The 14986-nt window shown below is 45.8% G+C and overlaps 1 long non-coding RNA gene across 1 annotated transcript; it reads left to right on the forward strand.

The window, feature by feature from the left end:
- Positions 1 to 2252: 2252 nt before the first annotated feature.
- LOC116984924 lies at positions 2253 to 7097 on the forward strand. The gene is made up of 3 exons (XR_004415168.1): positions 2253 to 2346; positions 3782 to 3883; positions 6970 to 7097. It is a non-coding gene; the product is annotated as an uncharacterized LOC116984924 (long non-coding RNA).
- The last annotated feature ends 7889 nt before the right edge of the window (positions 7098 to 14986 follow it).

The following is a 14986-nucleotide window of genomic DNA, read 5'->3' on the forward strand; positions in this document are numbered from 1 at the left end:
GTAATCCCTCGACGTAACTCCTCATAAAATAAAGATCAAACTTCAAACTGGTAAGTTCTCGTTTAATCTTACTATTTTATACACCTCTATAAGATCTCCCCTCATCCTCATAAGGTTGAAAGCCCTTGAAGAGGATATTTACTCGAATATAACCATGACTGGCGTTAGAGAACTAAATTTATACGGATGTTCATAATTACATGAAGTTTTACAGAATAGATTTAAATAAACTGCTTCCAATGCCACAAAGTTCAGTATGCAAAGGATACAGAATTAAGGTAACTGCAAACAGAACCAAGGCTTGGGGTGGCATGGTAGTGTAACGGTAGAGTTCCTGCCTTACAGCGCCAGAGATCTGGGTTCGATCCTGACAATGGGCGCTGTCTGTACAGAGTTTATATATTCTCCCCTTGACCTGTGTGAGTTTTCTCTGGGATCTCCAGTTTCTTGCCACTCTCCAAAGAAGTGCGGGTTTGTAGGTTAATTTGCTTGGTAAAATGGTGAAAAGAAATTGTCCCTAGTGTGTGCAGGATAGTGTTAGTATTGGTGGTCGACATGGACTCGGCGGGCCGAAGGGTCTGTTTCTCTAAACTAAACTAAACTTGTCAGGGGTTGAGAATGTTTTAATACAATGAGTTCTGGTTGCAATGGTAGAAGAATGGATGTTAACTTACATAAGGAATTTGAAAAAAAGAGGTTCTCAAGGCATTAAAGAAAGATTACACAGCTCTACAAAGAGGCTACACGATAGAATACAACACAATACACGATAGAATTTGACATGAACATCCCCCCACAGAGGAATCAACGTTCCCCACTGTGAGGGAAGGCAATAAAGTTCAGTCGTCTTCCTCTTTGTTCACCTGTGGTCGGGGCCTTTGAACCCTCCGCAGTCGCCGCTATGGGCAGCCCGATGTACAGGCTCTCGACGGGATGATCGGAGCTCCGGCGTCGGAACGGAAGAACGCTCTCAGCGGCTTGGAGGTTCCGAATCGGCCACTTCCGACCGGAGACCGCGGCTCCCTAAGTCCACTGGCCGAACTGGATTGATATTCATCGCTGGCGACCCTCGGCAAAGTCAGCTAGAAGCTCCGCAAACCACAGATCCGCGGTGTTCAACTCAGCGGGCCCAACACTCCAGAGCTCCAACACGGCGATCCCCGGTAAGGCATCGTCCCGCACTGAAGCTCTGGCAGGAAAGGCCGCGCCAATCCGGATGGTAGGCAACGAGGGAGGGGCGAAGTTGCGCCTCGGCGAAAAGATGTATCTCCAACCAGGAAGTGACTGGGAAACGGATTCCCCCTATTCCCCATATAAAAAATACCTTTAAAAACATACTTTTAGACACTTAAAATAACAAAAAGGGTGAAGGGATGGACAGCTGCTGGCAAGGTTGCCACATTCGATGGCGCCACCCGATGGTTTAGTTTAGTTTAGAGATACAACACAGAAACAGGCTCTTCAGCCCACTGAGTCCACGCTGACCAGCGATCCCCGTACATTAATACTATCATACACACACTAGGAACAATTTACAATTTTTACCGAAGCCAATTAACCTGTAAACTTGTACGTCTTTGGAGTGTGGGAGGAAACCAGAGCACCCGGAGAGAACGCATGCAGGTCACAGGGAGAATGTACAAACTCTGTACAGACAGCAGACCTGGTCAGGATCGAACATGAGTCTCTGGAGCTGTAAGTCTGCAACTTTACCGCTGCGTCACCATGCCATCCTGGAGGACTTTTATGACGTTTGCGTTAGGATTGCTTTTATTAGAGGGAAAACAAGAATTGAGAACTAATGGATGAATACGTTATGTCATTCTAGACCTTGGTAAATATTATGAATTCATACAAGTTCTGGAGTAGAATCTTGCAATTCCCAATCCTGAGAATGCATTATACACCATCAACACTATTTCAACCCTTGGTTTAAGATGTGGGAATGAGTTTTTCAGCATTCACATTTCAGAATAAATCCCTGCAACTCCAAATCCCTTAAAATCCTGCAACATGAAAAACATACTGCACCATTCTGAACTGAGAAGGCCAGAGATCAGGCACCATATCTGGAGAAAAGGAATAGGTGACGTTTCGGGTCGAGACTCTTCTTCAGTCCCTATCATTCAAAGTGGAATATTGAAATTGTTGATTTAAAATCTTGATCATTTACAGTTATTAACTCCTAGTGACTTAGATCTTGTTGCTTTAAAAGTGTTAAAGTTATGTTTTCTACTTAGGTGAGAATTGGTCAATGCATTAGGAATCTAATGGTTCCATCTACCAACAAATCCAATTTAATTCGATTACTTGTGAGCCTTGTTATTCTGGTGATTTTGATTGTCAGTAAGTATTTAATATACAATGTTAAATATTCGTTAAAATATCTGATCTCTGTTCGTGCTCTCCCAGTCTTGTCTTGCCTGCCACTTGCTTTGGCCAGAGTTGGAATAATGGGAATGAGGGAGGGATGTGGGGTGGATCCACATAAAGATGTATGGATAGCAGAAATGGAATGATGGAACAAATCTGAACTGATGGATTCATAGTTTAATAGATGAAGATTGAGTGAACAGGGAGAAATGGATGGATGGATGAATAGAGGATAAGCACTGTTCCTAAACTCACAGTGGTTGTGTAATTAAGGCATCAAGAATTAATTACAGGCTAAATGTGTGTTATTGCAGTTGGTCAAAATTGGATTAAACTTAGAATAACTGTGGGTGACCTAATCATCTGTGCATCTTCAGCAGCTTACAACCCAGCAGTATGAAATATTGATTTCTCTAACTTCAAGTAACCCTTGCTTTCCCTCTCTCCGTCCCTCCCCCACCCACGGCATTTTACTAGTTTCAGTTGTCTTGTAGAGTCTCATTGTCTATAATGTCTTCACCTAGCCCACAGCTAACAATGGCCTGGCTCCTTTATCATTGTTACTTTTTTGCATATCTTTCATTCACTTGTTCTATATCTTTCTATATCATTATGTCTATATTTCTCATTTCTCTTTCCCCTGACTCTCAGTCTGAAGAAAGGTCTCGACACGAAACGTCACCCATTCACTGCTGTCTGACCCGCTAAGTTACTCCAGCTTTTTGTGTCTAGCTGTAGCAAGATTCAGTATATGGGGAAACAGAAAACCTAAATGCTGAAAGAACTCAGCCAGTCAAGCAGTATCTACGGGAAGAAAAACTGTTAATGTTTCTGGTCTGATGAATAATTTTCAACCTGACAACAAGGTTGCCTTCTCTTTCCAGAGGTGCTGCTTGACTGGCTGAATTAATAAGGTCATAAGTGATAGGAGCAGTAGTCAAGTGTACTCCGCCATTCAATCTCTGGCTGGTCTATCTCTCCCTCCTAACCCCATTCTTCTGCATTCTCCCCATAACCCCTGACACCTGTATAAATCAATAATCTATCTATCTCTGCCATAAAGAATTCATCCAGCATTTGGTTTTGTTTGAAAGTTTAACAATCTGCAGTTTTCTTTTTCCATATATGGGAAATCATCAAAAAGTCAGCAGTATTAAAAATATTTAAGGAAATGCTTTTAAAGATATTGGAGCATTTTAATTTGAAGATGCAGTGTGGTTTTCACAAGCTTAATTCTGCATTATTATTTAGTATATATTATTTTTTGGGTCACATTTCACAAACTTTGACTAGAAATCTGTTTGAGACTTCTGGTTTTGGAAATGTTGTCCCTGCAGTGGTTAATGTTATTTACTTGGAACTTAGTTTCCTTTGATTCACAGTTGATCAAATTATTCCCTTTCTCTAGTATGTTGTTGGGAATTGAGTCCGAAAGACAAGCAATTCTCTAAAAAACTGGATCCCCAAATGGAGCTCTTGGAAAGTAAATTCCGGACACAAATTTGATAAGGTAACTAGTAAATGTTTAATGCTGAAAGTTTAACTATTGCATTTAGCAATGCATCATCTATGGTAGTAAAGGGAATCCTAGTGGTTCAGCCACTCTTGCTATGCAAATCCTCGGCAGCCATGGGAAGGAGTCATGGGATATATGGGGGAGTGCCCTAGTATATAAGACTGGATAGACTCGGCTTGTACTCGCTAGAATTTAGAAGATTGAGGGGGGATCTTATAGAAACGTACAAAACTCTTAAGGGGTTGGACAGGCTAGATGCAGGAAGATTGTTCCCGATGTTGGGGAAGTCCAGAACAAGGGGTCACAGTTTAAGGATAAGGGGGAAATCTTTTAGGACCGAGATGAGGAAAACATTTTTCACACAGAGAGTGGTGAATCTCTGGAATTCTCTGCCACAGAAGGTAGTTGAAGCCAGTTCATTGGCTATATTTAAGAGGGAGTTAGATGTGGCCCTTGTGGCTAAAGGGATCAGGGGGTATGGAGAGAAGGCAGGTACAGGATACTGAGTTGAATGATCAGCCATGATCATATTAAATGGCAGTGCAGGCTCGAAGGGCCGAATGGCCTACTCCTGCACCTATTTTCTATGTTTCTATAAGAACTGACCTTCCCTCTCTCGCTCTCTTGCTCTTCCGCTTCCTCTCTCTTCATGACGTTCCAAAACAGATATTTTGGATTCCAAATTGGTGGTGAGCTGATGACTGCAGCCGACAGCCCAGCCCAGCTCTACAGTAATTAATGCTATGTATGCAGCCATCAACTCTGCACGGCAACCGGACGCCATCTTGGGCTCTGTAGTCGGGCCGCCTGATTCCCGCCAATGCCTGGCCTAGCTGATTGCAGGCTGCCAGGGTCGCCCGCCCGCGTACCTGGCCCACCGCAACAGTCAGCGGTGCAGCAGCCTCGGCCCTCGCTTTCCTTCCCACAGCACCTGCCCGGAGCTGCCCTACGGGGCTGAGAGGCTGCGTCTGCCAACACTCACCCACCAGCTGCTGCAGGGGCTATGAGTGTAGCTGCCCAGCATCACCGACACCACCTCCAGCATCACCGACTCCTGCCTGACGGCGGGGAGAGAGAGCAGGCCCATCCATTACCCTGCTGGCCGCTGCTGAAGGCCTAGCCACCCGATAGGGCGGGCCTACCTGGGGCGGCTGCCCGAAGACATCCTCCTTCTCCTCGCGCAGCGCGGATTCCCTGAATCTGGAGGTGTGCGTTTTCACACTTCTATACCTTTTCCCTGATGTGGGGAAGGGAGAAGAAGGAGTGGCCAAGGTGCAACTCATCCTTGATTATGCTGCTGGCCTTGCCGAGGCAACGTGATGTATACTTGGAGTCAATAGAGGGAGGTTGGTTTATGTGATGGTCTGGGCTGCGTTCACAATTCGTCGCAATTTCTTGCGGTCTTGAGAGGTAGTCCCCCTTCCTGACTCAGTCTGATGAAGGGTCTCGACCCGAAATGTCACCTATTCCTTTTCTCCAGAGATGCTGTCTGACCCACTGAGTTACTTCAGCATTTTGTCTCTATCTTCAGCAAACCAGCATCTGCGGTTCCTTTTTATACATATCTTTAATTGGACTTTATCTTGCACTAAATGTTTTATCCTTTACCCTTCATCTTTACACTGTGGACGGCTTGATTGTAATTATGTAATGCCTCTTCGTTGACTGGATACACAACAAAAGCATTTCACTGTAACTCGGTACACATGGGAATAATAACCTTAACTAAACTCCATTGATTTATTGGGAAAATTTTTTATCCATATCCCATTTTAGACATTGCACTGGAATTTGGGGAAATAATCACTGCATTACATTGATAGTGGGTCCACATATTGTCGCTGAACATGGCATAATCCTCAACCCAAATATAGGAGCCATTTAGCTTAAATTCCATGTCTACTGAGCAGGAAGCAATTCAAATGGTAAAACATCTGACTTCCCTCTGCAATAAGGGAGGATTCACGCTTTCCAAGTGGATCAGCAACAGTCATGTTGTATTGGAAAGCATTCCACCAGATGACTGAGCCAAAGAGACCAGAGAGTTGGATTTGGTCAAAGACAATTTGCCAATGTAAAGAGCTTTGGTACGGCATTGGTGCGTTGAAGCAGATGTGTTCAAGTTTAGAATCTCGATCCAAGAGCGACCATGTACTAGAAGGCGTATCCTATCCGTGATTGGTTCCGTTTATGACCCTTTGGGATTCCTTGCACCATTTACACTGTCAGCCAAGTTGATTTTGCAGGTTTTTGTAAGGAAAAACTTGGATGGGATGAGAGTATAACACGAACTTCCACTCACCGATGGACAGAATGGTTAGAAGATCTCAACAAGATCTCAGAATTCAAAGTAGACCAGTGCATGCAGCCTACAAGCTTTGGTAAGATCAGATGTGCACAGCTGCATCATTTCTCAGAAGCCAGTGAAAGTGGCTAATTCCAGAATGGAACTTACTGCCGCAGTCTTAGCTGTTAAAGTTGACATATTGCTGCAAAAAGAACTACAGCTTCAACTGGAAGAATCTATCTTCTGGACTGATAGTACCACGGTACTTAAATACTTCAACAATGAGAACAAAAGTTTTTTGACATTTGTAGCAGACAGAATCTCTTTTGTTTTGGGAGCTACTAATGTTTCACAATGGAAATATGTCAACACAAAAGAAAACCTGCAGATGAAGCTTCTAGAGGACTGACAGCAGATTGCTTCTTAAGCAATAAGAGATGGATCAATGGACCAGAGTTTCTCTGTAAGCCAGACAGAGAATGGCCAAAACTTGAACTGGGATTTGAAATCTCTGCTAATGATCCGGAAATTAAACATAACCTCACAGTGAACGTTATTGCTAAAAATCCTATTATTCTCTTGAAGGACTTTCACATATCAACATTATCGTTACGACATATCCATGAGTTGATCGGACATGGAGGAAGAAGTTTCATGCTGTCAAAACGTTGGACTTTTGTGTTTTGGACTATATACTGGGGATCATGCCTGATGTTAAGGGTTTTGTGTGCACGGTATGACTTCAGACTAAGAATAACATTTTAATAAGACCAATAAGACCAATTGCTTCTAGGAGGCGAAGGTGAAGATGGAAGAATCGCTGAAGAAATCTGAATGCGGATATATAATGCATGCTATTTTTTGATTTTGATATATGTTAAGCCTTTATAGCTACTTTTTTGGTACCCAGACGTGGCGCCGACAGACAAGAAGCCGAAGCAAAGAAATTGAAGCCAAAGAACCGAATGGAAACGAGGCTGAAATGCTAATAAACCGAAAGAGTCCGAAGACAAAACGCCTACTAACCGAAAGGACGGGATGTCTAAATGCAAATTAACCGAAAGGGCGGGACGCCTAAAAGCAAACTTACCGAATGGCCGCTCTGTCGAAACACCACCTACCTGGAAGGCGGTGTCACCTACAGGCCAAAGGACCAACTGCCGCTCAACAGAAACGTCCAATAACGGACATGACGTTGCCGGGGGGCGGGACTTGTCAGCAATTGGTCCGGACCCCCTCGTCCATCACTTCACTGTGAAGGCATGAACATTGTCCCAAACCTCCGCTCCACCCGACCCACAGCCCGCGGAGGGTGGCCATGGGAGAGTGTGGGATGTCCCGAGGGATGCGCACCTTCGGCCACTTTCAACTTGGTGCTTGGGTTCAGATTTCCCAGCCACCTATGGCTTGTGTTGGAAAATGAACCCCACGGTCCCGTCTCCCCCTTCTCTCTCCCCTCTTCTCTCTCTCTCCCCCTCTCCCCCTTCTCTCTCCCCTCTTCTCTCTCCCCTCTTCTCTCTCCCCCCCTCTCTCTCTCCCCCCAGCTCTCTCTCTCCCCCCATCTCTCTCTCTCTCTCTCCACTCTCTCTCTCCCCCCCTCTCTCTCTCTCCCCCCTCTCTCTCTCCCCGTCTCTCTCTCTCCCCTCTCTCTTTCTCCCCCCTCTCTCGCTCCCCCCTTCTCTCTCTCTCCCTTCTCTCTCTCTCCGTTCTCTCTCTTCCCCTTCTCTCTCTCTCCGTTCTCTCTCTTCCCCTTCTCTCTCTCTTCCCCCCCCCCCTCTCTCCCTTCTCTCTCTCCCCTTCTCTCCCCCTTTTCTCTCTCCTCCGTCTCCACCCACGGGAGCGTCCCACAGTCACTGACGCCAGTGATGCACCACCATCAGACCCCAACCCCCACACCAAGGTGATTCACCCCCACGGCGGGGACAGACGTTTATTTATTACCGTCTCGGTGCTTGCGGAACGCACCCTAGCTCCCACGCACAAAACAGGCAGCATCTCTGGCGAGAAGGAATGGGTGGCGTTTCGTGTCGAGACCATTCTTCAGAGTGTGTCTGAAAGGTCGCGACCCGAAACGCTTCTCTCGGTGTGCATCTCTCGGGACATCCCCCACTCTCCCACGGCCACCATCCGCGGGCTGCGGGTCGGGTGGAACGGAGGTTTGGGACAATGTTCATGCCTTCACAGTGATGTATGTGATGGACGCGGGGGTCTGGACCAATTGCTGACAAGTCCCGCCCCCGGGCAACGTCATGTCCGTTATTGGAATTTTCTGTTGAGCGGCAATCGGTTCGTTGGCCTGTAGGCGAAGCCGCCTTTCAGGTAGGTGGCGTTTCGACAGAGCGGCCATTTGGTAAAGGGCCTGTCCCACGAGCATGCGACTCCATGCGGCAAGCGCGACCTAACATGGTCGCTTGAGCCGTACGGCCTCGCGGGGCCAGTCCCACTTCGATCGCCGGAGCCGTATGGAGTTGTGTGGAGCTGGTCCCGACATCGCGAGGGGCTCCGAAAAACTGACCGTTCAAAAATTCCGCGTGGCAACGGCCTGCCGGCTCGCAGCCGCCTCGACGCCGTACGCAGCGCCTCGACGGGCATGCGCAGCGTCTCGATGCTGTACGCAGTGTCTTGACGCCGTACGCAGCGTCTGAACGCCGTACGTCACGCGCGAACTTACCGCGGACTTCGCTCGAACTTCACGTCACTCACTCGACCTCCACGCGGTCCCCGCTTCCGGTTTGGTCGCGCTCGCCGCATGCAGGCGCATGCTGGTGGGACCGGCCCTGTACGGGGATCACTCGTCCTCCGCGCGGCCCCCGCTTCCGGTTTGGTCGCGCTTGCTGCATGCAGGTCACATGCTCGTGGGACAGGCCCTTTAGTTTGCTTTTAGGCCATGCAGCTTTTCAGTTCGTTGGCTTTTAGGCGTCCCGCCCTTTCGGTTAGTTTACATTTAGGCGTCCCATCCTTTTGGTTAGGCGTTTCATCTTCGTAATCTTTCGGTTTATTGGCGTTTCGGGCCTCGTGTCCATTCGGTTCTTAGGCTTCGACTTCTTTGCTTCGGCCTCTCGTCCGTCGGCGCCATGTCCGCACAATACTTTTTTGATGTATTTTTATAATTGCCTCGTTATATATTCAGAACAATTAGGAGCCGGTATGTAATAGCCATTTAGCTTAACTCAGTGTGCTTTAACTATAATCAGTTACCTTTAAATTTTATCTGCCTGTAATTATGTGGGTGGGGTGTATTACGTGGTCGGAGGCGTGTTTGTAGCTGGGATTTTCAGGCAGACGCGCCAGTGATTTTTAGTTTTAGTTTTTAAGAAACATGGGAAAGGCACAGCTTTTGACCATGCACGAGTTTGACTACGAGTAAGATCAAAATGTACTTAAACAAGAAGAAGTTTGGATGAATATCTTACTGTTTTTACTATGACAATAAAGAAACTATTAATTAAGAGACTGTGTTTTGAAGGTTTATCTTTGGACGGCTTTGAATGTCTCGTGGAGAGCTCGCAAGCGTAACAAAACCATCTCCTTATCCCTGTCTTTAATCATAGTGGCTAGAGGAAAAATACCTTGAACGATATAATAAACTGCCACTACACCAAATACGTAGCAGGCATTAAGCCTTTGGTAAATAAAAATGATAAGCTTCATCTGTGGGAATGGTTTATCGTAAGCCAACAACACAATCACATTCAGAGAATGTAGTTCACATGTGTTCCTTGTGCAGGGAAACTGTTCATGAAAACAACTGACAGCAAATATGCAGAAAGCAGATGATGATACCGAAACACAAAATGTGTGAGAAACATTATTTGGAATATTCCATATTGGGAAGACTATTTTCTCTTATATTTGAGGGAGTATGGTGCTGTGGAGATAGTTACACTAACATGGGAGGAAAATAATCATCTCATAATATTGATAGTGGGGCCTATGTATTGTAGATTATAGCAGGTTAGCACGCAACAAAAGCTTTTCACTTTAAGATGAAATACGACAGGCAACTTTTTAGAGCATGATAATTGACAATTTATTTAATTCTTTATTTCAAACAGAATAAAAGAATAAAAAGCAAGTGTTAAACAGCATACAAAAAACAAAACAAGAATATTTATAAAGTGTCATAAACAATATTTATAAATAAATGAAATCGTATGTGTCCGAAAAGGAGCAGGAAGCAGCCAAAGCTTATTAATTCCCACCACTTATTCAACTGTTTATAATCTATATTACTAAAAGTAAGATCTTGACTGCTTTTGACTTACTGTGATGTGATTTCCAAGAGAACGCCGCCACTTACGGCCGTCATTTTTGGCCCTCTCGCTCAGAGCCCCCCTCCGCCGGACTGGACTGGGCTGGAGGATTTTTCCCATCGATGAAAAATCAAAGAGATATTAATGTTTTAAAACATTTCGCCATTCTCTCTGCTGCCCCCGCTGGCGGCAGAGGGAGGGACTATAAAACCCAGAAGTGTCGTGCCTCACTCAGTCTTTGCCAGACGGAGCAAGCGAGAGGGTCATGGCTCTCTGAGCTGCGAATAACACTGAACGCACGTCTACTCCACGGTGAGTCCCCGGGATGTGGTTTTCAGCAAATGTGTTTGTTGTTTGCAAAGTGTTTGCCCAATTGGGTTGGCTTTTTAAAGGGCTTTCAGCAAATGTGTTTTGTTGGCTTGCAAAGTGTTTTTACCCACTTGGGTTGGCTTTTTAAAGGGCTTTCAGCAAATGTGTTTTTTTGGCTTGCAAAGTGTTTTTGCCCAATTGGGTTGGCTTTTTAAAGGGCTTTCAGTAAATGTGTTTTGTTGGCTTGCAAAGTGTTTTTGCCCACTTGGGTTGGCTTTTTAAAGGGCTTTCAGCAAATGTGTTTTGTTAGCTTGCAAAGTGTTCTTGCCCAATTGGGTTGACTTTTTTAAAGGATTTCAGCAAACGTGTGTTGTTGGCTTGCAAAGTGTTTTTGCCCACTTGGGTTGGTTTTTTAAAGGGCTTTCAGCAAATGTGTTTTGTTAGCTTGCAGAGTGTTTATGCCCAATTGGGTTGGCTTTTTAAAGGGCTTTCAGCAAATGTGTTTTGTTGGCTTGCAAAGTGTTCTTGCCCAATTGGGTTGACTTTTTAAAAGGCTTTCAGCAAACGTGTTTTGTTGGCTTGCAAAGTGTTTTTGTCCAATTGGCTTGGCTTTTAAAGGGCTTGCTTGCAACAGTTTTCAGATGGATAAAGCGTGAATAAACATTTTATTAGATCAGGACTGAGTTTAATTTCAAAATTGGCGCTCATTCTGTGATTTTCGCTTAGTTGCAAGATGGTGCCGATGACATTATTTCTGGTTAGCGGCATGCTGGCGCTGAGTGCCTCATTTCCAGTTCGAGGCAAGAAGCGAGAGGGTGACGTCAAAATGGCGCCGAGTGCAGGCGCCGTTGAATAATTCAAGAGCTGACTGCTCTGGCTATGGTGAGTGTGTTTGTTGGATGTTGTTTAAAGCACATTTTTGCTTCAGCACCAGCAGCCTCTACAGGAGGCTTTAAACATTCGTTTTACACAGTGTGTGTGTGTGTGTGTGCGCGTGCGTGCATGAGTCTGCGTGTGTGTGTGAATGAGTCTGTGTGTGTGTGTGTGTGTGTGTGTGTGTGTGTGTGAGAGAGAGAGTCTGTGTGTGAGTATCTGTGTGAGGTGGAGGGTGTGTGTGATCAACAAATAAAAAATAGTACAAACTAGCGCAACAGAAAGCCCCCCCCCCACCCCCCACTGGCCAGCAATATTGGAATTGGTGGAGAGGTGGAATATTGCGTTGGGTAACCAACCCTCCAGTGTGATGCTGGGACCCAACGGGTCCCACTTAGTCTGGTTATCTTATACAAATTTATAAGCTATAAACAGCTATTTCCATATGTACACCAAATTATTTACATTTGTACACTAATCAAATTTTTCAAAGCCATACAAAAAAAGAGAAAAAAAAAACCCTCATATACTATACAGTATCTCTTAGTCATATATACAACCCATCACCCTATAATCACCCTTCCCAACACAATCAGTATAACACATATCCCACTCCAAATCACCTATCCTCATCTCAATGCTGAGCCACCAGCTGATGGACCTGTCATCCCTTGAATGAAGCTTTAGAACCATGGATCTGCAAATGCTGGTTTATACCAAAGATATGCATAGAGTGCTGGAGTAACTCAGTGGGTCAGGCAACATCTCTGAAGAAAAGGAATACCAGTGAACCAGGGAATTACTGAGGGAATGGTCTCTGCGGAAAGGGGTGGAAATGGAAAGATGTGACTTCTAGTGAAATCCCATTGGAGGTGCTGATAATGTTGGAGGATGATGTATTGCACCTCTCCGTACAGTCTGAAGAATGGCTCCGACTCAAAACGTCACCTATTTTTCTCTAGCGATGCTGCCTGACCTGCTGCGTTACTCCAGCATTTTGTGTCTATCCCTTGAAGTTTTGTGCATTTTGCTATTTTTGTCTGTTATGTTTAGGCCTATTCAACCCGAAAAGTCAAGGTAATTATTTCACAGCAGTTGAAGCCTCGTATAAACTTCAAATCGCAATTGAAAACAGAAAATCCTAGGGTATACTCATTAGGTGAGGCAGCAACTGTGGGAAAGAGAAGCAACGTTAATGTTTGCCACACTAAAATCAATGGAACAGGTTTTAATTTAGTCTTGGCGAACTCAGCAGGTCAACTTCTTCCAGTGTCCTGTTTTTGTTCTGGATTATTGCATCTGCAATCTCTTTATGGGCCTGTCCCACTTAGGTTGCCGGCAGTCGCCTGAAAAACCGGCAAATGGAACGACGACTGTCAGAGTGCAACACACACACACGTTTCCTTCACCACCCCGTTATGCAGGCAGGGGACAGGGCAAGCAGGGGAAGCATTGTCTAAAAAATGCACACTGTGCATAGCCAAGGTGATGCAGACACACACCGCGATGAACAGGAAGGTTGGCGCTGTAAAAAGATGGTTAAAGCACAATGTAAAGTAAGTCCGTTAAAAGAGGGGGGGGGGAGAAGGGGGGAGGAGACAACTTTTAAGAAGCCAGAGATACACGACTGTGAAGCTCGGCGGACATCAACATCGGTTATCCTTGGTTCTGAAAAATACTGCTTGCCCTTTTTTACAAAGCAGGTGGTCTAACTTGTCATAGAGTGATACATGGTGGCAGGGTAGTGCCGTTAGTAATTAGTCAGGGTAGGCAGTCACTCGGCTTTAAAAAAATCTTGAAAACCGCGCATGCACAGATTGTTTTCTCCGGTAGGCAGTCAGTCGACTTTTATAAAGTAATTTGTCTTCAAAAGCCTAATCTCTTAATAAAGTATTTAAAAACATATACCGTATTTCCCGGCAATGAAGACACACCTGCGTCGAAGACGCACCCCCTTTTTGAGTAGCTAAATTTTGAAAAAAAGCCTGGCGGGACATAGAATTTCTCACACACAAAATAATAAAAATAAAAAATAAAAATAAAGAAAATAACAATTCAATTTGCCCAAGGCTTCCAGATCTCCATTCTGCATGACTGAATGGGTGGTGGTGGAGGGTGGAGAGATGGTGGGAAAAACGGGAGCACACTGGGACAAGTTGAATCAGTTGTGATATTATTGAATGACAATACTAGTTCAAGGGGCCAATTGAGGTTACTTGCGTTGACACAGGAGTGAGCTCCACCGCCCGCTGTCCTGTTATCCATCGCCCGCTGACCCGCTCTGCTCTATGATCTGTGCTCTTGAGCTGGTCCCCTCACTGTTCGGTCTCCGTGGCAGGTCAAAAATAGGGATAACGAGAATTTCAAAACTAATACCAACTGCTTCTGTTGACAAGGCAGCAGTTCTCTCTGTTATTCTCACTTGACTAACAATTGCCACACACCTCCAAAGCCCGCGTGCCACGGGACTGGCCGTACCGCCCAGGTCGGCTCGCTTGCCCCAGGTCTCGCTCTGACATCCAGGTCGGTTGCGTGCCCTGCGAATGGCTGCAGTTTCAAGGTCGGCTCGCTTGGGTTCGCTTGAGTTTGGGTTACGGGTCGGATCCGGGCCGTAGGTTTCCGCCCCCTGTGTTAGGGCTCATTGTGTCCTCCCCATGTTTTAAAAGCGATTTGGCCCAAGTCTATCTTTGTTGGCTAACAATCTAGCCTTCAGCCTCCAAGACGCAGGTAAATTTCCGGGCCTTATTTTAGGGTAAAAATTAGCATCTTCATTGCCGCGAAATACAGTAGCTCAAAGAAATTTACTTACCACATTATTTGTACACAAACTCCATTCTTCGCTCTTTGTTTCTTAAAATACTCTTAAGATAACGACAATCCATGTGTGAAAAACCCGCCAAGAAACTTGCACTGTGCACGTGTGAACTTGCATGTTCACACGGGATAGCTGGTCCCCCAAAGCAATATTCCACCTCTCCACCAATTCCAATATTGGTGACCAGTGGGGGAGTGGGGGCTTTCTGGAGCACTAGTATAGGTGTTGTGGGCTGAAGGGACTGGTTTCCAGAGGGCTAGTGTGGACATTGTGGGCTGAATGGATTCTTGGGCTGGCAGCTCAGTCACTCAGGCCTGGTGGGCTGGTAGCTCAGTAACTCAGGCCTGGTGGGCTGGCAGCTCAGTCACTCAGGCCTCGTGGGCTGGCAGCTCAGTCACTCAGGCCTGGTGGGCTGGCAGCTCAGTCACTCAGGCCTCGTGGGCTGGCAGGTCAGTCACTCAGGCCTAGTGGGCTGGCAGCTCAGTCACTCAGGTCTGGTGAATGGCAGCTCAGTCACTCAGGCCTGGTGGGCTGGCAGCTCCGTCACTCAGGGCTGGTGG

The sequence above is a fragment of the Amblyraja radiata genome, chromosome 21, assembly GCF_010909765.2.
Source record: "Amblyraja radiata isolate CabotCenter1 chromosome 21, sAmbRad1.1.pri, whole genome shotgun sequence".
NCBI classification, from domain to species: Eukaryota; Metazoa; Chordata; class Chondrichthyes; order Rajiformes; family Rajidae; genus Amblyraja; species Amblyraja radiata.